The following is a 4,886-nucleotide window of genomic DNA, read 5'->3' as shown; positions in this document are numbered from 1 at the left end:
ATATAAGAAACTCATGATATACACATATCCTATTTGAACATTTTACCCAAATTTCTATGTACAGCTGCTGCATGCAGAACTGTTTTGCCCATTTTAAGCTCGCAATCATGCCTTGATCATAAAATAAGAAACAAACTAGACTCAAATATCTAACTAAGAAAATTGGCCTCACCTCATTTGGATTTTTTTTTTACGATTTTCTACATATTTTCAAAGTCTGCACACTTTCAAAGCATTCAAAAGTCGAAATTCTCATTTTCATACATTTTTCTCAAACCATTTCGATTCCAAACCATTCCAACTTCTGAATCTCAACTTAATATAACATATTTGACATAAACAACCAAAATCCAACCTTTATTTTATTATTTACATTATCTCCCAAATCATTGACTTAATCAAGTCAAAGTTCATATGATGAACTTGCATAAATCTCAATAATCTCTTGAATCTAATGACCATTTCATGTCAAAAACACTAAAATGAACTCATTTTATACACTTAAGATCAGACCCATATGAAACCCTAACTTTATCTCAACATGCAATCCATAAAACAAATATATCAACCAAGAACAAGTGCAAAGAATGAATTATGCCTTACTCGATGATCAAATCCTTCAAAGATCTTGTAGTTCTTCTTTGATTTDAGTTGAATCAAGCCTATGTGTGTGAAAATCGCACCTCTAGTGTGTGTGTGAGTTCTGGACTTAGATGATATGAAAAATGGGTCAAAATTCCAATTTATAATGCTAAAACTCGAGTTGGGCCGGGTTGGCCCGGCTAGGAACCCATTTTGACCATCAACACTTTAATTATTCATAACTTTTCGCTCGAACCTCCGTTTTCTATGAGGTTTTCGCCTACACGATCATAAAGAGATAATCTATAACATCCRACAAAAATATTYCAGAAAATATCTCCCAAGAAAATCAGTTTTACGTATCCATTTGACATGATATTTTCCAAATCCTCTAATATATTCTTAAGAAATAAAATTCTAAAGCTTCAAACTTAAACTCTCACTAAATCATAAGCTCTCTTTAACCCAATAATTAAATATACTAAGCAAATAATTGGACATATTAGAAATTGGATGTTACATTGATCGGGTTGAAGACATTTGAATAACTCAATCTAATATTTGCAGTTTGAAAATCTTAACCCAACTCAACCCAAACCAAAGTGCAACCCAACTTAATCCAAACTGTACGGGTTGCTCGGGTTGATACTTTGGTACATTAAAATATCTTTTAACCTTGAATATGTTATTTTTCTATTCATAATTTTTTTTATCATCAATCATTTGATACAACTTATCTATATTTCTTATGTATATCACACTCAGTTAATTTTCTATTTTTTACATATATATGTTCACATATACGAATGAGTTATATAGAGATGTATATGAAAAATGTACGTGATAGTGTAATTGTCTAATGTATATATTAATAGAAATTCAACAATCATATTAAATTCAATAAATAAAAGGATATCAGGTTCATTGGGTTCAAATAACAGTAACTCAATATCAACCCAATACATATGGTTTGAAAATTTTACAACTCGATTAAACATCGGGTTGCATTAACTTGAGTTTTTTCGCGTTGGGTTGGATTGAGTTTTTGAATACCCCACTTTATATGCTATTTAGTCCCTCGTTTGGACTAACCATTACAAATAAGCCCAAAATTTGAGGTGCTACAAACTCGAATAGATGATGATGAAATACAATTAACGGGGTGTTTGGTTCAGTCAGAGAAATGAAAATGACAGAGAATAAAAATGGGAATGAATTTTCATTCCTCCCCGTCTAACCTGAAATCAAAATTTGGGTTTATAAAAAAATGCATCAATTATATTATATAAAACCAAACAGTTTCTTTTATTTTCATTCCTAATACCTCTAACCAAACACCCTCATAATTATATTTCATAACTTTAATTTTCTTTTGGATAACATGACAAAATAAAGGGTGGAACAAGTTGATATAAGTTGGGCTCAAAAACATGAAAAAAGTTGACTTTATTTCGATTGGTCATCACTCATCACTCTTTTATTTGTTTTATTAAATTTATATATAATTAATATATCAAATATGATTATAATATTACATCATCAAAATAATGATCTTGGTATTAGAAAAAACAATTTAAGAGGTACTCATCATTTAATTAAAGTGGTACTTATACATTATAGCGAGATACATCTTGATTTTAATGTTTTTATTTTTTTTGTCTCAGTCTATGTTATAATAAAGTTTTATATGGTTTTGAAAAAATAATAATATTTTTAAGTTTTGAATAAAATATAAATATAAAAAATATAAAAAAATGCAAAAAAAATAATATTAATATTAGTACTAAACTAACTATTTAAATTTCTCATTTTTTTTGTATTTCTTTAATTTATTTTTTTATTTTTGGTTTAATAATATAGTTTTTTATAAATATAATAATTAATAATTTGGTTTGAACTCAATGATTATCCTAATTATATTTTAGATTTGTATGTTTAAAATAAGATATTTATTCTTCATTTGATTATGTTTATCTATATTTAGTTATACGAATTTAAACATGAAAAAACTTTAATAAGTTGTACTTATGCACAATTTACTTATAGTATTGAATTTTAAGTAATATGCATCAATAAACATTACTTTATGCATAAACAATGGTTTTTAAGAGTTTTTATCAAATGCTTTATAATATAGTATAGATACTATATTATAAAATATCTATATTTGTTTTAGCAACTCTTAATTTTCTTTTAAAATTACAGTTTATAAAATATTAAGTGTAAATTATTAATGCAGGAAAATCTCATAACTTCTTAGGTATTCCTATTTTAATCCTTTTTAAAATTCAATAACACATTTTTTTTATTAACCTGGATATCCAACCCGCTATGCGGGCCGACTAATCTCAGGGCGACCACCTGCTTTGCAGGTAGTACGGAGACACCGCATTTGAACCTCCGTGGCCATAAGGAGATTATTGTTCATTCTTTGATTTGAACCTGGGATCTCCATGCACTTTTGATCTTTAGAGTCAAACTCAAATCAATCAGACACCATCCTTGTGATTAATAACACAGTTTTTAAAAATATCTACTGCCATTCTCAGATACACCATCAATCAACTAAATAAACAACAAGATATTTGAAATTGTTAAAAATCCTATATAATAAATAATCCATTTCTAAAAGATTAAAAATAACTTTGAAACGATTCAAATTCGTTTTACAGATATTTTTTTACATTTTTCTGTATCGCACATTCAGCTTTCCAGTTTATGATTAAACGTCTATAATGCTCTTTAAAAATCATAACATATTTGAAACGTTACTTTATATTGGTGTTGTGCTATTACCCCCACTCGTATACCACACACATTCAAATTTCACATCCCATTTCCACTAACATACCACTCTATGATTAAAATTAACCCTTGATAACAATACAAATATATTTATCCATTCAAAATGTAAAGATAGACAGATACAAATCATAAGGATGGTGTCTGATTGGTTTGAACTTGGACTCCAAAGGTCAAAAGAGCTTGGAGGTTTCAAGTTCAAATCCAATGAGAAATAAAAATTACCGTATGGCCATGGAGGTTCAAATACGATGACTCTCGGCTACCCGTAAAGCAAGTGGTCGTACTGAGATTAATCGGCTCGCATAGCGGTTAGATATCCAGGTTCATAAAAAAAATAGACAAATACATATTTTATAATAAAAATAATGAAAAGTTATATGTTAATAATTTATATTTATTTTTAAAAATCAAATTTGTCGACCAATTTCTAACATATTTATCAAAATCTAATTATTTTGATCATAAAAAATCAAAATCTTTAGACATTCTTTTTGAAATGATTATTTGTTTAATGCAACTTAAAGTTATAATAACTAGTTTTTTAAGTTTTGGGTAACTTTATTTTAATTATAAATATATGTTTATTTATAGGTTAAATGACATTTACCAAACACTTATCCGGATAAGCATTAACAAGTCAAATTACCTTATCCGATGAATATGATTAATTTGACTATGACCAATAATCTTACGGCTAAGAGCGAAGACAATGACCCAAAGTCTTACCCCATAAGTGATGACGACGACTCCTACTACAGTTAGTGTTTACCGGGTAAATTGTTGCATATAATACCATTTCGGTGAACTAAAAATCTTACGCGGTAAGTAAGTAACAATGTTAAATAATGAGAGTCCATTTATTATGATCTGAATATATGTGAAAAATTATCATAGTTCATTCATTATGATTAACACTTTTGAATTTTATTTTTAGAGAAATTTTAGCATAGTTATTGGAGATGTTCTAACCCTCTAATTAAAGCTCTCTCTAATTACGGGGTTGTTTGTTTACCTCTTAATAGTTTCATTAAGAGACAATCTCTGAATTGTTAAGAGGTGAATCTTGTTTGCGTGTTTGATAAAAAAAAATCTACCTTTTAATGGTTCTAAAATTATCTGAATGATTTTGTATCATGAACATCCCTTAACCATCCAACCATCCTAATTTTATTATAAATAATTATCAAACAATTATATTTCATTTTGTACTGTATCATAAAAATCATTATTCACCAAACTATTTAACTAACTCTAAAAAAAAATCCTCCACAACTCTTAAAAATAAAAATGATGATAACTTCGAAACATTATCGAAATGCTGTCAAACGTCATTCATCAAATTGCATTCCATTTTACCCCAAAAATCATGCTTTCACACGCTTTTCACTTTTCCCCCTCAATTACCCAAACAGTAACAAACAACTGCTAGTCAAGCACCCCCCGCCCCCCCCATTATTAGTCGTCTTCCCCCCTTTCAGTTGTCGATTCAACCTTCAAAA

This window comes from Cynara cardunculus (assembly GCF_001531365.2).
Source record: "Cynara cardunculus var. scolymus isolate 2C chromosome LG 5, CcrdV1, whole genome shotgun sequence".
Classification (NCBI taxonomy): domain Eukaryota; kingdom Viridiplantae; phylum Streptophyta; class Magnoliopsida; order Asterales; family Asteraceae; genus Cynara; species Cynara cardunculus.
Note: the sequence above shows the minus strand (reverse complement) of the source record.